This window comes from Macaca fascicularis, chromosome 1 (genome assembly GCF_037993035.2).
Source record: "Macaca fascicularis isolate 582-1 chromosome 1, T2T-MFA8v1.1".
NCBI classification, from domain to species: Eukaryota; Metazoa; Chordata; class Mammalia; order Primates; family Cercopithecidae; genus Macaca; species Macaca fascicularis.
Genome location: NC_088375.1, coordinates 140,620,842 through 140,648,647, shown reverse-complemented (window position 1 = coordinate 140,648,647; position 27,806 = coordinate 140,620,842). Strand labels below are relative to the sequence as shown.

Here is a 27,806-nt window from a genome sequence, read left to right as displayed (position 1 = left end):
TTACAGTTTAAATGTGAACATTTTTGCATTCATTGACTCAGGTAGGTTCAACTTTAAGAATCTTTGAAGTAGGTCTTATCTCTACCTACTGTGAAGAAATAACCTCAGAGAGGTCTTGCTCAAAGTCTATAGCAGGTGAATGATAGAGCTGCGATTCAAATCCAGATCATGTGTTTCCAAGTGGTGTTTTTGTATGCCACTCGGGCTGTGTTGCACCCAACTTCATAACAGTGAAGAACAAAGATGCAGCTACACTTTCAACATTGACATCTCAAGGGAATGTGGCCAGTTTCATGTTGTTGAATGGAATGTCTCACTGGTTCAGAGAAGCCTATCTCTTGGTAGTGGAGACACATCAACCTCTCTCTCCTCGGTCTGTCTTCTTGACTTTGTCTAGTGAGGTAGCCATTCTGCAGAATTTCATCTGCTTTAGGCATGCAGACCCTGTACTGCACGCGCTCATGCACACGTGGGTACACACACACACACACACACACACACCACACACACAGGACCAAGACTATTCCAGAAGACTATTCCAGATTTGGCAGGGAGAAACATTTCCATTAGGAACTTTAATGGGGAGCTCAACCCAGTGACTGCCTGAGAGCCCAGAAGTGTCACTTCTGACTATCTAAAGACCAGAGCACCTACTTGCTGCCGTGGTTAGCTGCTGGGCTGGTTTTGGGGTTCTTTTGCATTATGGGCTTATGGGCACTTTAATGTGACTTAAACCACAGGAAATCTTGCACAGAAGAGCAGATAAGAAATGCTCCTGCAACCTTGCTCCCTTCCCCCAACACACACATACATATACACACAGAAACACACACACAAACACACACACACACGCACCCTTCTGGAGCCCTGCACACCTACAGCAGGCACTGGCTCTGTGACTAAGATGCTCCTCCCAGGGAGTCACCTTTGGCAGGTGCCCAGACTGTGACATGGGCCACTGAACTGCTCATCATTTGTCTTTCAAAGCCAAGGACTTTTCACCCCTCAGCAAAGTATTTCTCAATCAAAATGCTTATTGAACTTAAAACTGAATGGCCATCTAAAGGGTGGGTCTAGCACTCCCACAGTTGAAGAAATGAAACTTTTGGCTTTGCTGATGCTGAGTCTTGGCTCAAGGTTCCAAGGCTGGATGAGATTCTGCCCTGTACTTGCAAACACATTTGCAGAACTGCTCAGTCAGCCTTCCGGGAAAACCATGCCCACATCCTACGGATTCCTCTTTCTAGCTTTGGTGTTGTCAACACGGAGATCGCTGAGAGTTTAACTCTAAATCGCAGGCCTCCATTGTTCCCTGAACACAAAGGGCAAGGTAGAGAGTAATCAGATAACAAGTGATGAAATTATGGTTTTTGGTGGAAATGCCTTCCATTTCTACAGCACTTCATCTTTCTGGAGAGCTTGCATAATAGGATTTGATCTATACAACATATCTCGGAGGTGAAACTGAGCCAGACTTTCTTTTTTATCTCCATTGTGCAGATGAAGAATCAGAAATGCATAAATACAGTCAGTGATGACTCACATCTATGACAGTGGTCCCATAAGATTGTAATGGAGCTGAAAAATTCCTGTTGTCTAGTGATGTCATGGCTGCGGTAACATCGCAGTGCAGTGCATTCCTCACATGTTTGCGGTGATGCTGGTGTAAACAAACCTATTGCACTGCCAGTCATAGAGAAGCCTAGCACATACAATTATGTAGAGTACATCATAATTGATAATGATAATAAATGACTATTATACTTGTTTATGTGTTTATTATACTATAATTTTATGTTATTTTAGAGTGTACCCCTACTAAAAAAAAAAGTTAACTGTAAAACAGCCTCAGGCAGGTGCTTCAGGAGGTATTCTAGAAGAAGGCACTGTTATCCTAGGAGAGGACAGCTCCACGTATGTTGCCCCTGAAGACCTTCCAGTGGGACAAGATGTGGAGGTGAAACACAGTGATACTGATGATCCTGACCCTGCCTAGGCTGAGGCTAATCGTGTGTGCTTTTGTCTTAGTTTTTAACAACAACAAAAAAAACTTTAAAAGTAAAAAAATTTAAAAATAGATAAAAGCTTACCAAATATGAATATAAAGAAAATATTTTTGCACAGCTATACGTGTTTGTATGTTAAGCTAAGTGTTATTATGAAAGATTCAAAAAGTTAAAAAAATCAAAACATTTATAAAGTTAAAAAGTTAATGTATTATTGAAGAAAGAAAAATAAAGTTTTAAAATAAATTTAGTGTAGCCTGAGTATACAGTCTTTATAAAGTCCTCAGTAGCGTACCGTAATGTCCTAGGCCTTCACATTCACTCACCACTCACTCATTGACTCACCCAGAGCAACTTACAGTCCTGCAAGTTCCATTCATGGTAAGTGCCCTATACAAGTGTACCATTTTAAATCTTTATATTGTAGTTTTACTATATCTTTTCTATGTTCAGACATGTTTAGATACATAAATACTTAACATTCTATTACAGTTGCCTACAGTATTCAGTACAGTAACATGCTGTAAAGGTTTGCAGCCTGGGAACAATAGGCTATACCCTATAGCGGAGGTATGCAGCTGGTTATACCATTTAGGTTTGTATAAGTGCACTTTATGATGTTTGCACAACGATAAAATCACCTAATAATGCATTTTTCCAAATGTATCTCCATCATTAAGCTACACATGACTATATATAAAAAGATATAGAGTGAAGAAGTATGTGTGGTGTGTGTGTGTGTGTGTGCGCATGTGTGTGCGTGCATGCAAAAGGGAGGAAACATTTAATCACTTAAAATTATCTCAGATAATATCTGATGACAGGGACTTTTGTGTCATTTAAAGTTTTTGTTGTGTCCCATCTCAAGGTTATCTGGAGTCACACTGACTCCAGGGCTCAAGCCAAACAGAGTGGGAATTCCCACAGCAGGAGCCAGCTTGTTACTGAAGTTCACCTGACCTTGACAAGTAAGAGTAGGGAGAATATGTCCCCAGTTTCATAGGCTTTGTGGCTCTCCTGTCTAGAGCCTCTGACTATTTCAGTGGATTGTGGATAACTGCCAATAGCACAGACAAAATGCACAGAACTGATTAGCAGGATTTGAGAGTGATCTATAACCTAAAAGAACCAAACTAAGCTGCTCTTTAATTGCTCTTTAATTGCATGCCGTGGTCTAGAATTGTTTTCTTTCCCCCTTGTATGTTAGTGCTCTTGGTGGCTTGGTTTCCCCTTCTTTTAGAAAACAATGGCTGGCCCAGGGTCACCCAAAGGCTGTTATTGGAGTGCTCACTCTTAACTCCTTCCCAAGCCATTCTATCTCTGTAATACCACTCCCTGGTCTAATAATCAACACCCCACCACCCCAAAGTCGTCCAGAGCCCTCCTTGGCATGGGACACGAATGGCTGGTGCTTCATGCCAGGAACCACCCTGGTGACTAACTGAAGAGCCCAGCACCACTTTATGTTATACAAGTTCTTGTAAAGTTTGCATTTCATTTCTCCTATTCTCTGTAATCTCTTAAAGGTTGGGGAAAAGCTGATGAAGCAAGTCATTATATGTCCTAATTTTCTAATTTCAATTAAAATGGTTATAAAACACATTTTTAAAAATTACTTTTGAACAAAAACCTTAACAGAAACTGAAGGGGCCTTGGTTAGCTCCTAAGAGGCAATATTCCATTTGGAAAGAAGTGTGGCTGTGTTCATTGTCCATGCTCCATAAGGAACACTCCAGGGAATGCCCAGGGGCAGCCTCTGGGAAGGGTTAGAGTGATTTTTGGCACCAACAGCACTCAGAGTCTCATGGCTTTGATGATTAGTCCCTGGCATTCCTATGGCTGCTGTGCCAAGTGCTATGTAATGGTTATCCCCAAATGTGGGGGTGCCTGGCCTTACAAAATCTATACTCTAGGCTTCTAGAGTTGCCTGGAATGGGAGAGGCAGAGAGGCTGAGCTGGACTGGCCTCTTTGGAGTCAGGGAGGGGTGGGGAGGACCTGCAGGCATGTCCCCTGACTAGCTGCGGTTCCAGCTCAGCTCTCACATAGGAAAGTCTCTGCTGGTTGGGGTCTGTTCTAGGTCTAATGGGCAGGTTAGTGTGTTTAGCCTCTGGAATCCATGTTGAGATGCAAAGAGGAAGACGTTCTTCACTCCTGTCCTCTGTTATAGTGAGGAGTGGTCTTCCAAAAGGGGCACACAATCATGGGGCCTGGTGGCTGATCTTGGGAACAATACCCATGAGGGAGTGAGAGAAGGAGGCTCAGACACAGGGTTGAGTAGTGCACAATTGTACTAGAGGCCTCAGCTGATCACACAGGGAGCTCTGAAGCCAAGTTGGCCCTTCGGAGATATCTTGAATGGAGGGAAAGGAGGAGCCCTTGGTACCGCTGCATCGTCCACTTGTGCCTGAGGCATGTAACCTTTGGGAGGCAGCTCCCATTGGCTGAGGGCAACTCCCAGGGAGGGACCCATCAGCAGGCAGCACTTCTGAAGTTAGAAGGATGAGTGTCTTGGCTCATAAGGGAGATGTGGGCAGTCTCTCCAGCATTTGCTCCTGTCAGAGACCAGAGAAAGAGGAGTATAAAGCTGTGGCCTCTGGTCTGCACTGCTCTAGGTCAATGCCTTGGCCTGATCCATCAGGATACAGGGCCGGTGGGGACAAAGAAAAGTTTCCAGGGAGCCCTGCCAGTGCTTGCTGGAAAAGAACAAGTGTCAGCTGGAAGCTGCAGGGCAGACCCAGTATGAAGAAGAACTGGCCGCTATCTTGTAGATGGAGTCCAGACAACCAGCTTAGGCCTAAGAGGAGAGTCCCAGTGCAGACAAAGAGTTGGTCTGGAAAACACCCCTAATCGGGAGCCGGTTCTAAGATGGTCTAAATCTATGACACTTTCACTAGATTCCCAAAGGTGATTTTAACCTTACTCTGCTTTGCACTTCCTAGTGTATATCATTTTTAAAGCATAGCAGACTCATAGACACTGGATGAGGAGAATAGCTGAGAAACGTTCTTGGGAACTGAGAAATACTGACCAAAGCTAGGAGTGATGTCTGCCTATCAGCGTTCACCAAGTCACTTTATCAGGTCCAGTGTGGTTCTCTGCTCTCTGTTCACCCCACTGGGCATCGTTGCCACCTATCTTTATTTTTCTCTTGCATTTGGGAGGAGGGACAGAGGGTGGCAATGGAGGAGAGGCTGTTTGAGAACCGAATAGGAGAAAAGTCTGGCTGTCTGCACTGTGAACCTTTCTCAGGCCATCATGGGGGTGGTTGGCCAGATGCCAGGGAATGGTGGAACGTTCTGGGCCTGCATTCCCTAGCCAAGAGCATTCAGTGTATAACTCTTATCACCCTGTTACCCCTCTCCCATCACTATTATGCAAAATTAGGTATAACCCTAGCCAGTCATTATCCCCAAACTAACCTCACAAGCATACACACAGGCTGATGCAACCCACAGCCTACGGCACAGTTAGCTGGCCCCTGACAACAAGGTTTAAAGTGTGACCAAGGGTGAAATATTGCCTCACTGGTCTGAAAAGGCTTTTGCCACCAACAAAGAACCATTATGATAACAGGAAGGCGCCGAAAGCCAAGCACAGTATAGACAGGAAAGATCTCTCTTTCTCTACCCTTCACGAAAAAGAGAGAAGTTTTTTAACCCTCCAGTGTCTGGCTAATTTCCTAAGCAACACTGGCCAAGGGTAACTGCAGCTCCACAATGAGCTGGGCATTCAGGAGAGGCAGGAGCAGTTCTTGGCTGGAAGCCTGTCTGCCAGACAGCGCCAGAGGTGGCACCTGGGTGTGTTACCAAGTGGCCTCTATGGGTGCTAGGGGAAGGAGTGTGTAGAGCAGAGAGTGCCACTGGGGCCTCACAGCAATTTTTGTTTTTTAAGTTTCCTGCTTTTTCTTCATTTTCATGCCAACTGCATCAATCAAACATTTAAATAACCAAATGACAAACATTGCTAGAAAGCCCACTAGGTGTCAAGCACCACACTAAATGATTCAGGGGAGAGAAGGAACACACCTGCCCTTGTGTTACTTGGAAGGAGAAGATAAGTACACATAAGAAAGAGAAAATGATAGCCTGATGAGCTGCTGTGAGCACACCAGAAAGCCACACAGGAGGTGCTGCTGAGGTCCAGGGCTGGAACAGATCAGTGGCTCATTTTTCCTTTTAGGTCCCACTGTCTACCATGGTCCACGTGGACCATCAGTCACATGCCTTGCTCCTCTCTGGTCTCAAAGGTGGCAAGAAATGGAAATTTGGTCAATCAGAGATCTCCATTCCTTGGGTCACAGTGAAAGGTCCAGGGATAAACTGGACCTATCCAGTGAGTGGGTCAGTAGGTCAGGGAAAGCTTGCTGGAGGAAGGGTAACATAAACTAGGTGTGAAAGCAGGAACAGGATTCAGATAAAAAAGCAGGTGTTCCAGGCAGAGACCCAGCAAGTGCCTGGCATACAAAAGGCCATGGTGAATAAATGAATAAATGTGGCCCACAGAAAAAAAAAAGGCATTTCTGGAGTTTTCAGGCTAACCATTCAGAGAGGTCATCTAAGAGACAAATGGGGAAAAGGAGGGTTGAAAAGAAAGATTAGAATCAAAGGAAGTCTTGCACTAGGAATTAAGGTATTAGACTTTGATCTTTCATGATTTTCAATGGGGGCTCAGCAATAATCCAGCTTATAAGGTGATAAAGGTCTGACTTTGGGTGAGACTCAATGAGAAATGGGGAGCAGGAGGGTGTCTTCCAGGTATAAAGTATGATGAAGCATGGTAGCAGGTGCTTTACTCACTCCAGTGAGGATGAAAAGGAAGGGACAGATATGAGAGGCATTATGGAGACTAATAAAATAAAGATAAGTTTGAGAAATCAAATTTGGATGCTGTTGTGGCTGCATTAGATTCAGTTGCAAATGGTAAAACCCTATATAAATTAGCTAAAAAGAAAAAAAAGAAGAAAAAAAAAAAGAAAGAATGTATTAGCCATGTCACTAGGAAGTGTAAGGAAACTTCTTGCTGCAGGCACAGCTCCACTCACGACTAGGCTCTTTCTGTGCGCAGGCAAGTGTTTTAGGCAGCCCCACACTCATCTCCCAGCAAACACAGGTGAGCTTTCCCATGACCTCTGGTAGAAAGGTCCTAAGAAAGACTCTGATTGGCCAGGCCTTGGTCAGGAGTTCATCCCTGGACCTATCACTGTGGCCCAAGGAATTGAGGTCTCTGATTGACCAGATTTCCATTTCATGGCACCTTTGAAGCCAGAGAGGAGCAAGGCATGTGACTGATGGTCCACCCGTTGTAGACAGTGGGACCTAAAAGGAAAAATAAGCCACTCTTGTTGGAAGGAGTGAGATGGGACAGCATGTAGGACACTCAGAAATGATAACTACTGTGGTTCTATGCTGGGAGCATTAACACAAATATGGAAAGAAGGAATTTAGAGTCAAGGAGATGATTTTAGGCATATGGAGTAGAATCCTGCTGGGACAGAGCTGGTGGCAGGAGTCTGCCCCCAGCAGAGACGCAAGGCTGAGATGACAGGGGGTGTGGAGCTTCAGTAAATCTCCACAGCAGTTTCCACCTATTTCTGCTGACCCCAGTGTCCTGAGCCAGCTTTGTCTTTACAAAGTTGGAACCAGTGAACACAACCAGTGTAGACCTGCTCAGAGAGGAGGTCTGGGCTCCTGATGCTGAAGTTCCAACCCTGCTTCCGCAATTCACCCAGCCCTTCCCCACTGAGATTAATTCCTAACACCTTAGTAAGTGCCATCCTATCACCAAAGGACACTCCAGCTCAGGCAGGGGCCACCCTGGACCTGCTGAAATCACAGGCTGGTCTTTGGCTGAGGTATTTTCTCTGTTTTCACCATAAGAGCAAGTGTAAGTGGTGACCCAGACAGGCTTGGAGACAGATGAACTACCTTGAGAGCACCCAGCCCTGCAGTTACTGTATGCCCTCAGCCAACCCAGCTGGGGCAGCCACGGCAAACCCCCCAGCTCAAGTCAGCCAAGCCAGCATGAATGTGGTCTTCTAATGTTTCACTTTCATGGGTAATCTGAACATCCCCAGGCCACCTTCCTGTGGATCCTGTTTAATTCCAAAGAAATTCAGTAACACAAAGATGATGTTCTTATCCCACTTGCCTACATGCCCATGAGCCAGTCCAATGATTACATCAATAGCATCCTCCCTGCTATTCCTGTCCCCTTCCAGTTTTCTCTCATTGATACCTTCACCCAAGAAGCCACTTGAGGGTACCATACTGCTGTCTGGGCTGTCAGGGTTTATGATAAGAGCACCAGCATGCAGGCCCACAGTGCTGACTTCCTGCAAGAGTTGGGATCATGGTTTTCTCCCTGGCTCTGTGCCACATCTTGTCACCAGGGTCCCACAGAAGTAGAATATGTGCTCTAAGTATCACAAAGTCCCTCATGAAAATAGCTCTTTAAACTTTTTCCTCCAAGCTCTCTCTCCATAGGGGCCTAAAACAGCAGCACCAGGGACCAGGCTGAAGACAGACACATCTCACTTGTCCATTGTCCTTCTCTCACTTTCATGATGCACAGTTAACAAGCAAGAGATCTTTCCACCTCCTTTGCTAAGAAGTGAAAGCCTCCACACACATCAACTCACACCAACAGACCCCTGAAGGGTCACTGTCCCCAGCTCTGCTCTGTGCACCATCCACATACATGGCAGACAAAACTGTCAAGCAAGGCTCCCCATCATGCTGACCACAGAATTGGGTCAGAACTCGGAACCATCCTGCTGAGAGCTCGTGTACACCCAGTGGCAGCAGCAGTGGATGCAGACAAGTTAGCAAGGGCAGCAGGAGGATGTGTGCTGATGGCCACACCTGGCTAAGACCCAGAGCCAGGCAAAGGCAGGCCAGGCCACAGAGGGACCTGACTGTGCTATGGACTCATGCTCCTCTGCTGAAATGACACCCTTCACCCCTGAACCCACCAATCATTGTCACGCCCTACCAGGTACTCCATCCCCAACCCCAATACTCTCTGAAAAACACTTGTTCTCCTCCCATATTGCTTCCTCCTCCCTCTTCTCTGCAAAGATAGCCCTTCAAACTCCAGCCTGATCCCAGCCTCTTTCCCAAAGCCTCTTCTAGTCACGTTACCCACTCTCCCTCTCTCCTTCTTGAATCATAGTCAATAAATCTCCCAGTCCCCTCCATTCCACCTCAAGCTCCTTCAAATCTCCTCTCTTCTCTCTGCCTTAGCTTAGGCTCCCCCATGTCTTGTCTAATGATTGCTCCTTGCCTGCTCTTCCTGCCTTCTCTCTTGCCTCTTTCAATGTATTCTCTATACTGTGGGGTTCATTCCAAAAGACAAATACAATCATGTCATGATCTACATAGCCAACACTGTTTTTCTGTTTTGTTTTTTGAGACAGGGTCTTGCTCTGCTACAAGTGTGGTAGCATGAAAACAGCTCACTGTAACCTCAAACTCCCAGGCTTAGGCAATCCTCCCACCTCAGCCTCCAGATTAGCTAGGATTACAGGTGCACATCACCACACATGGCTAATTTTTAAATGTTGTGTAGAGTTGGGGTCTCACATGTGCCCAGGCTGGTCTTGAACTGCTTGCCTCACATGATCCTCCTGCCTCGGCCTCCCAAAGTGTTGGGATTACAGGCGTGAGCACTGCACCCAGCCTGCTAACACTTATTGTTGAATGCTTACTGCATGCTAGGTTCTGTTCTAAGTGCTTACATGCAAAATGTGTTGAAATCTCATAGTAACCTCATGAAGTAGGCATTATTTCTCCCATTTCATAAAGGAAAAAACTGAGGCCAAGAGAGGTTAAGTAACCTGGCCAAGGTCATACAATTAGTGACAGAGCCAGAATGTGAACTCAAGCCTCCAGGCTTTAAATTCCTCACTCTCAAGCAATGCACTGTAATCATACTGCTTCTCAATTGTTCTCCAGTCTTCTTAGCTCATTTTTCTGGCTCCTGCCCACCTCTGTCTCCAGACTCATCCATTTTCACCTGCCTACATGCAACTTTGCTCCCCCTTCCACCCCAGTGGTGTGCCAGTGAATATTTAACATTGGCTTTCTGGAAAATAAAGTCCTGACTTGCAGCATTTGCCAACCTCCATGGTGTAAATGCTCCCATCATGGCTGATTTCAAGCTATGAATATGATGTCACTGAATGCAGAGATGGGAAGAGATGTGCACAATCAGTCTGTGAGCTGAGCTGGCAGGAGCTGACTCCAGCACACCACTGATGGGATCCAGCTCTGTCACCCTCCATGACTGCTCGTCAAGGATGGAGTACCTTGGACCTCACACACCCATCCACCTGATCACATGTAGATCCGGAAAGTGCTGTTGAAAGCCCACATTTATTTCTTTGCCCACCAATGGAAGTCTTAAGGCAGAACTGAAGGCTGCTGTCATTTCCAGACAGGCCCCTGTCTCCTACTTGCCACAGTAGATTTGACTCATCACAGCCCCTGCCCTCCTCCACCAAAACACCCCACCCTGCTGCCTGGGTCTGTGTGTCTGTGCTTCTCCATCATCTCACACTTCCAGGGGGCCCATCTCTTCTCATTCCTTCCTATGAGGATGTTTTGGGAATATGGATGTCCCATAAGCCCCTCCCATTAAGCCATTCTTAGGCCTCCTTGATCCTCTTTCTCCACAGACTGAACCCTTCCTCCATGTCCCAATCTCTGACTGACACCGCCATTCATCGCATCAGCCAAGCCAGGAACATGGGCATGATCTGAGACCTCCCTCCCCTCTCCCACTTCAGCCTAGGCACCAAGCCCTACAGAGTCTACCCTTGTGATATCTGTGGCCTCCATCTCCTGCCTCTCATGGTCCCATCTCTGCTGCGGCTATCACCACTCTCTTCCTGAATTGCTGCCACAGTCTTACACCTGCATGCCTCTGCTCTGGCCCATCCCTACATCGCTACCAGGAGACCTGGCTCCCCATGATACCAAGCCTGCCCCTCCTGCTCCTCTCCTCAGTGCCCAGGGTGCCCAGAGTCCTTGCCTTTCACCTGGGCTTCCACACTTACCTGGGTTCTTCAGTGTGGGGGACCTGGTCAGAATGCTTCCTCTCTTCAATTTTAGTCTCCAGCTCTCCTTTGGTCTCTGTCTATGCCCTTGATTGAGCACTTCTGCCTCCTAAGTGGGAGTCTGGGTCCAGAGGTATCCTCTTGCCCAGTCTACCCTGGGCCACATCCACAGTCCTGGGGGAAGGTGTCTGCCCCACTGTAGCACATATGTGTGTTTGCATCTCCTGTTCAAGTGGGAACTTGCTCTTATGCCAGGCAGCCCCAAGAATTGAGCTCCACTGCTCAGAGATCAGAAGATATTCCCAAGGTCAGGATGAGCTTCAGTGGACATCCTGGGGGCTACTCCTAGGGGAGGCGGCTAAGGTGGGCACAGCTCATAGCCAGGACCCTGTATTTTCCTCCCAACTCCTAATTAAAGACCAAGGGGTTTACCCAAAGAAAGTACTTGCTTTCCCTTTGTATGTCTCCAGTGCTGTGTACAATAACCACTACTACTAGGTATGGCTTGGGAGTAACATTTTCTTAATAAATATTTAATGTGGTGTTACCATAGAAACCACACTCACTGTATAAGAATGGTCAGTTTTCATAGCCTCACAATCAAATGCTAATATTAATACTACCGACTGAGACTACAGCACACTTCCCTGGTCTTGGTTATTCTGGATCTTGTGGGACCTGGGGCCATCTCTAGGATCACCAGTCAGCATCTCTTTTCTTTAAACCACTCTACTGAGATATGATTGACAGGTAGAAACCTGGACATAGTTAATGTATACAACCTGATGAATCTGTAGATATCACCTGTGAAACCATTGACACCATCCACCAAGGCCATCCATCACCTCTCAAAGTTTCCTCCCACTCCCTTTATTATTATTATCATTATTTTTGTGTGTATGGTAAGAACACTTAACATAAGGTCTACCTTTTTAGCAAATTTTTTTTTTTTTTTTTTTTTTTTTTTTTTTTTTTTTTTTTTGACAGAGTCTTGCTGTCGCACAGGCTGCAGTGCAGTTGCGTGATCTTGGCTCACTGCAACCTCTGCCTCCCAGGTTCAAGGGTTCTCCTGCCTCAGCCTCCTGAGTAGCTGGGACTATAGGCACCCGCTACCATGCCCAGCTAATTTTTGTATTTTTAGTAGAAACAGGGTTTCACCATATTGGCTGGGCTGGTCTCAAACTCCTGACCTTGTGATCCACCCACCTTGGCCTCCCTAAGTGCTGGGATTACAGGCATGAGCCACTGCTCTCAGCCTACAAATTTAAAGTATACAATATAATATTCAAAGCTACAGGCACTATGCTGTATAGTAGATCTCCAGAATTTGTCTTGTGTAATGGAAACTTTGCACCCTTTGACCATCATCTCCCCTTTCCCCTTTTGCCAATCGCTGGCAACCACCATGCTACTCTGCTTCCATGAGTTTGACCAACATCTTTAAATGTGGTGCCAGGTCACAGAGATGTGTGGGATAGTTAGTTTACAGAACGAACCTGTGGAGAGTTTCCTCAGAGGAAACCACATTGGTGACCCCTCCTGACTCATCCAGAGCCACCTGAGCCAGTGCATTAAAAGCTCTTTGTAGAGAAGTGATGACTTGGGACAAATGCATTAGGTGACACTAAGTGTGCATGTGTTTGGGGCAGTCTTGGAGACGGTGCTGACCATGACTGAGCTACCGGGGTCCTTCCTCCAGCCTGAGAGGCAAGAGCGCCCAGGAAGTGGGCAGCCAGAGCTCTCTAAAGGTCCCTCTTCCCAGGTGAATTTTCTTTCTGACTGCAGGAATGCTGGGCTCTTGTTGCCTGGTTTGCTGACCGCTATCCAGAGCCAGTACTGGCCACAGCACACATCCAGCCTGAGCCTGAACATGGCTGCCTGTCCACACTCCTGATGCCTTCCTCTTCCTTAGAGTCCACTTCAAGTTATTCAGATAACCAGAGTCTCCTCCGTCTTCACTGTATCACAGCTGTAATCTTGTCAGGATAAACCGATTGTGCTGGATCTTTTAAAGTCTATCTGTTGGAGGTTTCCAGGGAATTTATTTAGTGCTTATCTGATTAACTGGGGCCAATTCACTAAGCTTCCAAGTAATGGAATCTGCTTTAAGCTTCAAGACATTGAAACAAAGAAACTTAGACAAAGATGGCTGAGATAAAAATTCATAGTGCAACAAAGGCTACGTTGTAGACTGTCAGAAACAGAAAAAGTTTAGGATAGAATTTATATAGCTCTCAGGGTGGGGAACAGGGCAGTTAATTCAATCCTAAGCGACAAATGTGTGACAGAGCGAAAAAAAAAAAAAGAAGCCTCCTTTTCTATTTAAGTAGCCAGTATGTCATTGTTTTTGAGGTAGTTGACTGATTTTTGAATCTGGTACGAGACTATCAAGATCCATGTTAAACACAAGAAGCCAAGAACAGTAGTTACCTAGGCAGGGTGGGAACTGGGCAGAAGGGAACAAGACTGGGAGAAAGCATTTTTGCTGTCTAAGAGTATTTATACTTTTTGGCTGGGTAGAATGGCTCATGCTTGTAATCCCAGCACTTTGGGAGGCCGAGGTAGGCAATCACTTGAGCACAGGAGTTCCAGACCAGTCTGGCCAACATGTTGAAATTCCATCTCTACAAAAAATACAAAGATTAGCCAGGTATGGTGTCATGTACCTGTAGTCTCAGTTACTTGGGAGACTGAAGTGTGAGGATCACTTGAGCCTGGGAAGTTGAGGCTGCAGTGAGTCATGATCACACCACTGCACTCCAGCCTGTGTGAGAGTAAGACCCTGACCCCCCCCAAAAAAAGTTTATACTTTTTGTGTTTCAAATCATACAAATGTATTACGCCTTTTGAAAATTAACCCATTTCCTATTTAGAAAATAAAAGTGCAACTCACTGCCAGCAATTTTACATAAACATGCTCTTTGAGGCTGAAGGAAATCTGATTTTCGGTATGAAAATAAAATATAAAAACTATTCTTGGAGTTATTTCTAAGCAGAACTTGTCTCTAATCCTAATGTAACAGAAATATATGTGATGTTACATTATGATTACAAGCAAGAGTATTCTCGGGGCAAACAGGAAATGGGTTAAATGAAAATAACAGTTTAATTTACTTTGCTATTTTGAAAAATAAATATAGCATCCAAGACAACATTTCAATTAGGCAGATCCTCTGAAACTAGATAGGGGTTACAAAAGCATATATTTTTAGTCATGGAAAACATCATTTATCAAAGAGTTCTGAGCCTCTTGGTTTGTGCTCTGCCTTAGTCTAGGCCTTGAAAAAGATGAACATAACAAGGCTGGTACCTGTCTTCAGGCTTTGCCGAGGTACACTTGGTGAAAATCAATGTGACGTGCTGGGACTACGTGGCAAGCAAGTGGCTATGTGCAGGTCTGTCGGATTAGAGTCAATGGCCAGAGCAGCAACGAATCACCCCATTTGCAGAGAGATGTTGTGCCAGAGAAGCCAAGTGCCAAGGAGGAAGGCTGGCAGAAGCTCTGCTCAAAAGACTAAGTGAGTGTGTGTGTGTGTGTGTGTGTGTATGTGTACAACAGCCCAACAAAAAGCAGATATATAAATAGGAAGCAATGAACAGTAGAATCCATGCCCAAGGTTGAGATAAGTGAAGAAAGAAAATTGTGCCCTGATGGGTTTGAGTTCAAATTGTGTGGTAGAAACCTACACCACCCATTTGGGCAAATCAGACAGGCACTAGCCGCGCAGCTGAGCTGGAAAAGTGTCTGTGGGAGGATGCCAGGAAAAACACTATCACCCACCCTTTGAAGGAGGGGGATGTGCTGAATCTTGGTAACCAGGAGAACTTAAAACTGGAGCCGGGAGTGTGATGTGACCACCCAGAGGGAGAATGCACAAACAAAATATGAAGGGGAAAAAAGTTTAATTAAAAAGACAGCAGCGATGAGAGATTTAATTTCAGCCATGCAGCCAGCCCAGGGCCCATGTGGGGAAGTAGAGATACTGCAGGAAGTGGGGCAGGAGGGGATGCTGGAGGCCTCTCATTTCATGGAGATAAGGTATCTGGCAGCCTGTAGAACAAACAAGGCGCTGCCTGGGAGAGATGCCGGTACCCCTCAAGCCATAAAATCCCTCTTCTGGTCCCCAGCAAGCACTGATTCCACGGTAGGTAACCTGAGGGGACTGAATAGTCACAGATGAAAATAATCCCTTTAGTTCAAAGGTCATCTCTGCCACCCTGCTCAAGGACAGCAGGTTTCAAGACAGCAGGTTTCAAGACCTGAGATCTGAGTGTCGCCGCCTTTGTTCCCAAGGGCCTTTGAGCACTGGCCGGAAAAGGCCCTAGAGCATCTGGGGTTCTACAGGGTAAAGAGAGCAGGGTCTATAATTTCCCAACCCTGGGGAGGAGAGAGAAGGAGCAGCAGACATACAACTTCCCGAAAAGCACAGCTGGCAAGCACACCCACACCGTTAGGCTGCAACTCCCTGAACTAATTAAAAGGCAGAGCAGTGGGAATTTCTGTATTGCTGCATAAGCAGCTCTTGGGGAAAATATGCTCGTGGTATTGCAAACACAGGGCTCCCTCTTCACTTCCAAGAGCCAAGTCGGACACAGGTGATTATAGTTTAGGACTAAATGTGTGGGTAGGAATATGTGTGTGTGTGTGTGTGTGTGTGTGTGTGTGTGTGTGTGTGTGTGAAGGAGGGGGGTGGAGAAGAACTCAGCCAGAGAGAAATGCAATGTGATGGAAATACTTAAAGAGACTATGATCTTCTCTCTGATTCCCCTTGAGGACAGAACAACAGGCAAAGGACTCAAATTGCACCACCAGAGAATTTGTGTGGCCACTAGGAGAAAAAAAAAATCCTACAACTTATAAGGGAGTATTTTTGCATTGCAATCTCTAGGAGGTGTTTTCCTCTCTTTCTAAGTTTAAAGATTCATTGTTTGAGTTTAACCCCGCTTGGAGCCAGAAAGATGGGCCAAATCAACACCAAGAGTGTTTTTCTGCTCTGTGAATCTATGGAAAGGAAATTTTTTTCCAACTCTTTCCTCATAATAACACTCTATCAATGTGGAGAACTCCTCTGGTGCAGAACTTTCATATCTTGGATTGGGGATCCCAGAGGGAGCCCAGCTGACAGGATGCCCTTAGGAGACCCACTTGTGGGCCACCAGGAGAGTTATTTGATGAGGGTGTTGGGAATGAAGCTGAGCTGCAGGATGTGAGATAAAAACCCTGACATCAAGAAAGAGGACAAAAGTAGCGCATCCCCTCTGTCTTCCCTGGGGAAGGCCCAGTGGAGGCTGGACTTTATCCTGGGACAGTGATGGATTGCACTGTCTGGGCTTATGAGACAGAAAGGGGAAAGGCTTTTCAGCAAGATAGTCAGGGACAGAAGGTGGCTCAACTGTCACTTGGCCCAGACGCCACTGGAAATCAATCCCAAGTCCTTGGTCGAGATTTAAAGTTGAAACAGCAAGAGAATACTTCGAGGCATCTAACGGAAGAGCTGTGACCCTGCTGGGGGAGTGCCCTGCCCTGTCCCCACCATAAGGACTACCAGAAAGGAGGTATAGCATCAGTAATGGTAGAGGCAATGACAGCTCACGTAGGCCACCAGGAGACAGTGCAGAGAATGCCTCTGCTCTGATCCCGATCCTGGCCTCAGAAAAACTTGAATGATTGCTAAAAATCTGTGTGGGCCCCCTGGGACTCTGCAGGTAGAAACTGGGCTATGCCTTCAGTGGGCTTGGGGTTCCAGTGACTCTACTAGGAGGGAGCTCAGAGGCAAACGTATTTTGTTGCCAGTATGTTGCCCCTTTCTGACTATGTCCCTCAGGCAGGCATTGAGGGAGGAGTTTATATATATAGGATGGCACATAACCTGGGAGCATCCCCATGAACATACAGAGGGAGTGTGTAGAAAATACCTATATTAAAATATAAGGAAACTAATGCTTCAATAGGTTATCAACAATTTATCCAAATAGTAGTTGGTGGGAGAACTGGTCATAGGCAAGGAGTTATTGAGAAGGGAGGAAAGGCATGGGGCAATAGAGTACCTACCAGTTTTCTAGAGAATTAACTAGGTCCTACTAACAAATTATATTTCAGGACCACAGACAGCAGCACAGGAGCACCATTTTGGTGCATACTCCCACTCCGTTTATTTCATCTATGTCAGTGGTGTCATCTCTCACCCATTAAACCCAGTCCAGGCTCTCAGTGGAAGCTCTGAGGAACTTCTGAGGCTACACAGAAAATAGTCTGAAGACCACTGTACTATACTTTTCACAAGGGAATGATAAATCAGTTATCTTTATTTCCAATCCAGTCCTTGTCCAGTACTAATAATACCAGCTAATGTTTATTAAGCATTTACTATACCCATGTACTGTGTTCTCATTTTATCCCTATAACAACCCTACAAGGTTAATTCCATTATCATATCCATTTTATAGATGGAGAAATGGAAAGATGAGGAAACTAAGATAAGCTGAAATAGGAGAAACAGCAAAATTAAGTGACTTTTTCTGAGGTCACACAGGCAATCTAATTCCAGAACCCATACCCACAGTCACCCTGTCAGAGTTGTGTTCTTGAACTTTATACATAGAATTCAGGCAAAATGGTAAGAGACACGACATAGGGCAACTTGGCACGTGAAGTCATCAGGGACCTGGAAAAGCATCTGCTTTAGTGCCTAGGAACTGAGAGTTCTGTTTCCTATTAAGATTCTGCCTCTTATTGCTACCTGCAAAAACTACAACAAGTTATATAACGTTTCTATGTCCCTTTTTCCTTTCCCAGTGGAACAATGAAGTGAACCAGGCATCAAGGGCAGATTTGGAATAGGTAAATACCCAGAAGCTGCTAAGGAAAATAAGTCGTAAGTTAGAATGTCTGTTTCGTTTTCTAAATTGTGTGGTGTTTTAGAGCTGTCAGGGACCTGCAGATCTTAGAATCCATATTCTGCAGGATCTTTAATATTTTATCTATATGAACACCTCACTCAACACAATAATCCTTCCAACCACATTCCTGAGATGGTGCTGAGGTCTTTTAGGGCCAGGTCGCTCCTTGGGTCACCAGGAAGCCATCCCTTCTCCACAGCACACCCTTCCTCTACCAAATGTACCCAAATATAGCACATCATAGCATTTTCCAAAGCTGCTTCTAAGATTGCACCATATCCATCTCCCTCCCACCAGAGATACTATTTGCGCCCTCTGCTGCAGCCAGAGCAAATAATATCCCACTTCCTCCTGGCAGCCCTTGGCATGAAGGTGAGTTATTACGCCTCTCATAATGTCAATGGAAGGCTAGGCATTTCAAAGGGAACAAGTGAAATATGATTTGTTCTAGCCTCATCAGAGGTGAGGGTCATGGATCAGTGGAGTACAAGAGATAGTCTGGAGATGTCAGCAGGGGCCAAATCACAAGGGACATTGTATGAGATTCTATGCTGAGGGCAATGGAGAGCCACTGAAGGCTTTTAAGCAGGGGAGTGACACAATCAAATTTGGATTTTAAGAAAAATCACTGACTACAAGTTGGAGAGAGGATTGGAGGCAAATGTGAGACTGGGGGCAGGACATGCCATGGCCAGACCAGGGCACAGTAAAGCAGGCCTCTAACCTCCTAGCTTCTAGCAATGCTGCCAGTGATGGTGAGCTATACCAGCAGCCATAGCTCACTCTTGGTTCACATTCAGCTCTGGGCAACAGAGCCTTTCTACAGGAATAGCAATGTTAGCTCTTTCCCAGCATCTATCTCTGCAACTAACTGTTTTAAATATAATCTTGTTAGTTTCAGCTCTTCCTTTTGGGCTATTGAAATCTTTGTGCATCTTGATCCAACTTTTTTTTTTTTTTTTTTTGAGATGGAGTCTCACTCTGTCGCTCATGCTGGAGTGCAGCAGCGCTATCTCGGCTCACTGCCACCTTCGCCTGCCAGGTTCAAGCAATTCTCCTACCCTCAGCCTCCCGAGTAGCTGGGACTACAGGCATGCGCCACCATGCCCAGCTAGTTTTTGTATTTTCAGTAGAGATGGGGTTTCACCATGTTGACCAGGATGGTCTTGATCTCTTGACCTCTTGATCCGCCCACCTCAGCCTCCCAAAGTGCTGGGACTACAGGTGTGAGCCACCACACACGGCCATCAACTTCTTCTTTTTTACTTAAGGGGAAATACTGAAAGATTTGCTGAAGGGCCATGGATAGTCATTGGTGGTAGGGACAATACTGAACCCAGATTTTCTGACTCCTAAACCAGGCACCCTGGTATTCTATCTCTCTAGGAAATTGATCTGTTTACAGGAACTAGAATCAAGATTGACTAGAAGATTGATAGGTTAGTAGGAAAAACAGGTTGTAGCTTACAGACCCCAAAGGCAGGGAGAGAGGACCCTACATCCCTTTCTCATGTTTCCTCCTGTTGACTAAAAGATGCCTGAGTTTGAATCTACAATCCACAGGGATGGCATAACAAGTCTTCAGGCAGCTGAAAGTCACAGTTGTTCAAACTAATCATTGTGGCACTTGACAATATCAAAAGACTTGAGGGAATTTCATAGATGAAAAAAATATCTTACAAGCTAATGAATGCTTAACAAAAGCTTCTCTATGGAGCTGAACTAGTTCAGAACATAAATGCTGTTTAGGGAGACTGGACAGGAAATGGGACACCCCTGTGCAGGTGGGAAGGGGATGGGGGCAGACAGAAAGCTTCCCTGGATGATTTCCTAAGAATCACTGTCTGTCTCCTGGGACCTAATCCACTTGATTTCTGGTCAGGATTTTTTTCCATAACCCCATGAAACCTGGTGACTGGCCCCTGCTCATGAAAGTCGTGGACCAGGCTCCAGTTGCACAATCAGCCAGTGCCCAGTGCCTATAAAGTCTAGGACTGGATTTCCACATGGTGCTGGGAATCAGCAGTGAACTGTGTCCAAAGCTCTGTCCCAGCCTGACCAGTACCTCTTAGGTTAGTCCATTCCCCCACCCCAGCCACCGCACCTCCATTAGCTCTTTTTTCTTTTGTTTTCTTGATATTAATGCTTATTTTATATATATATATATAACACAGAACAGCCTTCTCCTTCTAGCCAGCTCATCCTACATCTCTTGTGTTGGCCTCATAGGACTTCCACTCAACTCCTTCTCTATTGCCCACTTGAATCCCCTCCTCAAGTCCCGCTAAAACGGTGATTTCTGAGTAGCCTTATTTGTAAGCCAAATGCTGTTACTGAAACATCAAAGTTGTCAGATGATCAAAAACTTTGTTGGTCCCTTTAAAGTAACCATATGCTTTTCTTCCAATAACTATCAATCGGCCACGTTTCACAAAGGAAGCTAACAGCAATCAGGAGTAACTCCAAAATACACTCTTCAGGGAGAGACTATGTAAGCCTGCACAGACTTTTCAAACAGGCACATGAGCATTATTTAAAAAAGGACAAGCGGCCGGGCACAGTGGTTCATGCCTGTAATTCCACCACTTTAGGAGGCCGAGGTGGGTGGATGAGGAGGTCAGGAGATTGAGATCATCCTGGCCAACATGGTGAAACCCTGCCTCTACTAAAAATACAAAAATTAGCTGGGCTAAAAAATACAAAAAGTAGTGTGGTGGCATGCACCTGAGTCCCAGCCACTCAGGAGTCTGAGGCAGGTGAATCACTTGAACCCAGGAGGCGGAGGTTGCAGTGAGCCGAGATTGCACCACTGCACTCCAGCCTGGTCAACAGAGCGAGACTCCGTTTCAAAAAAAAAAGAAAAGAAAAGAAAGAAAGACAAGCAAACCAAATTATGTACGTTTTGACCCTAGCCCTGATACTTATTGTCCAAGCTGTAAAGGAGGCCCCACATAGCCTGTACTGAGACAGTTGACCAACACCCAAGCCCTGTCCCTATGGTCTAACAAACCTCTCCTTGGCAAAGCAACGGCCCAAAGTTATCTATCCCATTCAGAAGATTGGATGGCAAGAGCTTCATTAAGCAGTCAATGAGGGAATACTTTTTCAAAGAGCATTTTCTATAGCTTTCTATCTGGTTTCTCACACATCTTCAATGACATCTGAAAAGCTTTGTTGAAGTGAAATGTATTTGTCTGTGGCCAGGTTACTCAAATTGCCTCTCTTCCTTGCCAGGGAATTCCAAAATCTGGCAAGAGATGTCTTGTATAAAGTCTCACACAGCAGGAAAGAAAAGCCTTGCTGACACAGAGGACTTCCAGAGGATTAAACACAAACCACATTTTTAAACAAAATAGAGTAAACTAAAAAGTAAGCTAAAATAAAAGCTTACTCTGGTTACCCACTTTCAGAGAAGCCGCTAAGCCATCAGAGGCACTGGTGCTACACATTAGCATTTTAGCTTCTTAACTTGGACACATCACCAGCTGAGCAATTGCTGTGTCCAGGTAAATTTAATTGAGTTTAACATCCCTCAGTCCTAGAATCTTTCAACGCCAGTGCCTGTGAACTTAGCTAACGACCGGAGGCAGGTGAATCTCATGGTGCTGATGCTTTTATCTCTCCTGGGCTTGGGCATCATACAAGAGGGGATTCAGGGGTGTATCAAGCACCCTCAGCCTGGGGGCAGCTGTGTGCTTTTGGCCACGGGTGCTCTTGGAGAGGCACAGAGGTGCTCTCCACAGAGAGGCAGCAGGAGCCAGGCATGCTCCTGACCACTCCAGCCTCTACCTGCCCAGTGCTTGCGTGTCTGGTGAATCACAGGGTGATGTGGACAGGTCCAGGAGGTTTGTTGTGTGCTTGCTTCTTATCATAGGGCGCTTCCTGTCCTGAACTGGAAGGATAAAGGAAGGGCTTTCTTAAGAGATGCATATTTTTTTAAAAATTCATTTTCTATATGTTTTCAAGAAGGTACATGGCAGCATTATCTCTAAGAGGAAATCACTGGAAAAAAAAGTGCCTGCCATTCAGGGACCAATTTGAAATAAATACAATTTTCCACATAATGGAATAAAACAGAGGAGGATGTATATTTGCTGCTATGAAAATGTCTCTAAGATACATTGCTGGGTGGAAAAAAGTAAAGTTGCAAACATACTCAGGCTTACAGTAAGGTCCAAATCATGCTTATTTTTGTATATGCTTAGAAAAAATGTCTGGAGCAATTCACAAGAAACTTGAAGCAGTGAACACTCTAGGAAATAGAACCACTTAATTTTTCTGCACTTTTTGAATTTTCTTTTTGACTCTGTATGTACATAGGATTTTTATAATAAAAGCAGTTTTGAAAAATTCCTTTCTTGCCTAATGAAAAATATTCTTGTCAGCTAGCCAGGAGCTTCCAACAAACAAAAGATCTCCATCAGCAATCAAGCTGCAGTGAATAAGCTTGAAACGAGAAACTCAATTTCCTAGGAAAGTATCTAGAACAAAAGATTTCAGTGAGGCTGAAGGAGGGAGGTATCTCCAGCAGTATCAGGCAGGTTCTGATACTTCCCAAGCTGAGAAGCATTAACTAAACATACTGCATGTTAACTCTTTTTAATTTTATAGGCTAGAAAATGTCTGCATATGAAGCAGAGAAAATAATATAATGAACCCCCATGTCCCCACTACCAAGTGTCATTAATTAACTTGGCTAACCTTGTTTCATACCCAACCCACCCCCTACTGTCTTCCTACCTCCAAACATGCCATTTTATCTGAGGAAATGTATTACTATAAGTTAAAGATTCTTCCCTTTCTAAACATTACCACAATATAATTGTTTTTTAAATTGTCAATAAGCCATTATTTTATTAAATATCTAGTAAGCAAATTTTCAAACAAAATCTATATATTGTATTTGGTTGTTATGTCTATTATGTCCATTTTATTATAATTTACAGAGCTCTCTCCTGGAATTTCCTTGCAATTTATTTCTTGAAGAAATCAGGTCATTAGTTCTGTAGAGTTTCCCACATTCTGGATCTTGCTGATTCTACTGCCTGTGGTATTTTTTAACATGCCTTTCTGTACTCTCTACTTCCTGTAAATTGGTAGGTAGATCTAGACTTACTCTGATTTATGTCCAATTCTTTGCCAATGGGTGGTATACTCTGTCAGAAGATATATAAAGTCTTATGTCTTCCTATTTGTGATCTAGGCTGCCCGTGATGATTATTACGGGTTGAACTGTGTTCCCCAAAAAGATATGTTGAACTTTTAACTACCCACCAATGCTGTGCCTGTGATCGTGACCTCATTTGGAAATAGAGTTCTTACAGATGGAATCAGGTTAAAATGAGGTCATACTGGATTAGGGTGGGCCTTGATTCAGTCCTTATAAGAGGACAATTTGAACACAGATAGACACAGGGAGAAGATAGCCATGTGACCATGGAGGCAGAGGAGGGAGTGATGCTTCTACAGGCAGAGGAATGCTGAGGATTGCTTGCTGGCAAACAAAAGGAAGAATTCTTTCCTAGAGGCTTCAGAGGAGCACAGCCCTGTCAGTATTTTGATTTCTGATTTCAGCCTCCAGAGCTGCGGGACAATAAATTTCTGTTGTTTTAAGCCACCCAGTTTGTGGTACATTGTTATGGCAGCCATAGGAAACTAATACAATTATTTTTACCTAGAATAATTATTTCTTTAAGAGCTTGCAAATATTTCTTCTGCTTTCTTCTTCCTCCTCTTCTTTTTCCTCCTCCTCTTCCTCCTCCTCCTCTTTCTCCTCCTTGTCCTCCACCTCCTCCTCCTCCTCCTCCACCTCTTCCTCTTCTTCTTTCCCTCTTCTTTCCTTCTCCTCTTCCTCCTTCCTCCTCCTCCTCCACAGGCATGCACCACTGTGCCTGGTTAATTTATTTATTTTTTTTTTATAGAGATGGGGGTCTCGCTATATTGCCCAGGCTGGTGGCAAACTCCTGGGCTCAAACAATCCTCCTGCCTTGGCCTCTCAGAGTGCTAGGATTACAGGCATGAGCTACCACACCGGGCCCAATATTTCTAAATTATTGGCTGGAATAATCCTATAGAAAGAAACATTCCCTCCTCTACCATTTGGTTACCCTGAGGTTCAATTTATATGGCAAATGTAGATTCCTTTTCTTTACTTTCCTATTTTCAGAGTAATGAGTTTGTTACCCTGTATCATCCAAACGTGAACAATGGTGTTTATTTATCTTTTTTGAACATCATTATAAACTTGTGAATTTCCAACAGACTTCATGTGGATTTCAGTCCTTTTTAGTTATTCTTATTCATATTCACATTGTCCCATTTGTGGCCAGTGAGAGCCTTGACAAGTTGACTTCTGAGTCCTGTTGACACGACCCCAGGGATCTCTGACACTTCCCTCACTATCTGGTATATCATGTTTCAGTCTCATGTGCAATTCCTCCTCTGGACCATCCATTTCTGAAAGAAACCCTGGTTCCATTTGGTGGGAAACATAATTTAGAGACTACAAACTGGTACTAGGGGCATGGACTGCATTTGACTAGTCTTGTTTCTTAATCAGAGATAGAAAACAGATTTAAGATAAGAAAATGTATCATTAGTTAACACTAATATATTTTATTCAAATTTAAAATTATAGAATGTTTACTAATTATTAAAATGTTATATTTGCATCTCTTTTATAGTGAAGAATCTTGGTTTCTATCAACATTAGCTTAATTACTTATTTGCTCTATCCTATAATATATATAGTGAATAGTGTCAGAATAATAATACCAATATTATTATCAGCAATCTGATTACTAAAATCATGGAGTCTTTTTTTTTTTTTTTGCCAACCAAACCAGCAGCAGCAGTGAAATTGAGTTATTTTTGCCTTAGGATAAACTGGCTCTATCGCTTGTCGTATAAGCGATAGAGCCAGTTTATCCTAAGTTTTAGCCACTACTCACACCTCCTACAGTTTATCCTGGTTTTAGCCACTACTCACACCTCCTACTGGGTTCCCAGCCACCTGCCAGTTCTGGCTCCTCCAACACGACCCACTTCTCTAGGATCAGGGATTTTCCCTGCTGTCCACTTTTCTCCAACCCTTCTTTGCTCAGCTGAATCCTACTCATCGTGCAGTTTAATACTCAGGTATCGTTTCTTGAGGGAAGCCTTTCTGAAGGTAGCACCTCCCCTGTTGTGGTTCTCATTAAACCATTATACAATCACCATGTTTAATTATCAATTCCCTCACAACATATAGGCTCTTGGAGAAAGGAGGGTGTCTGTCTTTGTTATGGAAAGCCTCAGGCTTTGGTATGGGGTCACGGTAGGAGCTCAATTTTCTGATACCGATCTCAGGTTCTGATATCTTGGCCAACATCAGAAAAAGCAGTTAAGGAGGATGGGAGGAGGCAAGATGGGAGGAGGAGTGGTGAAGGCAAACAGCTGAGTTTCTAACAGTCAGAGTTTATTGTCTAAAACTTTGAGGGAGAAATGCAGGTGCTGAGTTTTAGGCAATTCACTTTTGTACAGGAAGCATGGTGAAGAGAGGCCACCTAATGGTTAACAAAATCATTAGAGTAGCAACAACTTCTAATTGAAAGATGCCATTCCTGAGGTCCAGTGACTTGGCCCTGGCCAAGTCATTCATTAATTCCTTTGCTCACAGCTGTTTATTGAGCTGTGCTCTATGCCAGGCACCATTTTCAGCAGTGGAGAATAGGGTAGAGAACAAAAGCAAACTCCTAACCTCATGCGGCTTACATTCTAGTGAGAATGACAGGTACCAACTAATAAACAAATATAGGATAAGTCGGTGGACATAAGTAAAATGAAGAAAAAATAAAGCATGGCAAGAGGATAGTGAGTGATGAGTAGGGCTATTTGGGTACTGGGATCAGAGAAGGCCCCTCTTTGAGGGAAACTTGTTTGAAGAAGAAAGTGAGCCATGCAGATACCTAGGGGAAGGGTGTTCCAGGGTAGCATTAGTCATGTTGACAGAATGTCATTAGAAACCTGAGCCTCTTCCTTCAGCGCTTTTAAGTAATTGCTTAGTGCGTAAGTTGTTCAGGAAATGAGAACAAACTTACCAATGCACGTACTCCTGGATAGCAGACATTCTGCTAAAAGATTTTACAGCAAGGGAATGGCATGTGGCAGCTGCAATACCCACCTCCAGCCCAGCAGGGCCTCTCATGCCCACCTCCTTCCTCCTCCCCCAATCCCAGGATGGGAACAACCTGACCCCAGTGCTTCATTTACAATTTGGGACCAGCTAATCCTAGGTGACTCCGGTTCCTGTTGCCCTTGGCCTCCACCCAAAAGGTAAACCCCTCAGGACACGCCTTTTCATTCTCAACCCCACATTGTTTCCAACCTCCTTCCCACTGACCTCATCCCCCACTGCTCCTGGAATTCCCTCCCACCCTCAGGGCCTGCTTAAGGTAGACAACACCCAAACCTCAGCCCGTTCTCTTCTGTTCCCTTAGAGGACTCCTCTGTGGCCTTCCTTTGCCACCTTTTTCATGGAAGGCTGCTCATTTTCCCACATCCTGTGGGGACTCAGAGGCGATCAGCATTGTCCTAGCTCGCCCAATATTTTGCTCATCTCTCCTTTGTACAAACGATCTTTGATTCTTATGCCATCTACCTCTTCCTTTTGCTTTTCCTACCAAGTCCTGGTTATCCCAAAATAGGGACTGAGGAATTGACTCATAATGTTTTTTCCACTCCAACTCTTACCATCACTTGATATGTCTACACTGGGCTGATGATTCTCTTAAAACCCTTCTCTTACATTTCCTTGGCTTCTTCAAACACAATGACATTCATCTGCTCTCTACTCTGGCCACCCAAAGCAATCAAGTGGCCCAAAGCACAAGCACAGAGACTGGAAAAGAAAATGGAGATGGTAGGCCGGGCGCGGTGGCTCAAGCCTGTAATCCCAGCACTTTGGGAGGCCGAGACCGGCGCATCACGAGGTCAGGAGATCGAGACCATCCTGGCTAACCCAGTGAAACCCCGTCTCTACTAAAAAATACAAAAAACTAGCCGGGCGAGGCGGCGGGCGCCTGTAGTCCCAGCTACTCGGGAGGCTGAGGCAGGAGAATGGCGTGAACCCGGGAGGCGGAGCTTGCAGTGAGCTGAGATCCGGCCACTGCACTCCAGCCTGGGCGACAGAGGGAGACTCCGTCTCAAAAAAAAAAAAAAAAAAAAAAAAAAAAGAAAATGGAGATGGTAAACAGGAAGCAAAGAGGAAAGGAAAAAAAAAAAAAACAAGATGGAGGAGCCAGGATTTTCTTTGCAGAAAGGGCTAGAAGCTCAAAACTCCATTTTGGGGGTGGGTTTGACATGCATTGTGGATGGTTTCATTTGGTTTAAAATCTTTTTTGATCTAGACAGAAATTAGGGTATTCTGGTTAATAATACATTTTGTTAAAAGTGACCATAAAATACATTACTAAATTTACGAAGAAGAATAAAATGCATCCAAACCTCACTGATACCATTTAACCATTATTTGCTAAATAACATCCCTTGCATTTACAAGTACTTTCACACATTTTATTTCATTTTAATCTCAAAACAGCCTTGTCTTGATTCCCCCTATGATTCTGCAATGATTTGGCTCATTGTTCAGAAATCTAGACCTCAATGCCCTGGGTCAAGTGGAGTTGGCTTGACCAAAAGGGACTCTGGAACCCCAGGGGAGGGCCAGTAGGAAAAGGGTAGCCAGCATGTATAGAGCTATGGAGTGGAGGAGATTTCCCAGTTCTCCAAGGTCCAGCTGACTAAAGCACCTGCCCCTAGTCCACTAGGCCTATGCCAGGAGTCAGCAAACTTTCTTGGAGAGGCA

General features: G+C 44.8%; 1 pseudogene; it reads right to left on the bottom strand.

Moving 5' to 3' along the window:
• LOC102131444 (uncharacterized) lies at positions 1 to 25,080 on the bottom strand (annotated as a pseudogene).
• Between the last annotated feature and the right edge of the window lie 2,726 nt (positions 25,081 to 27,806).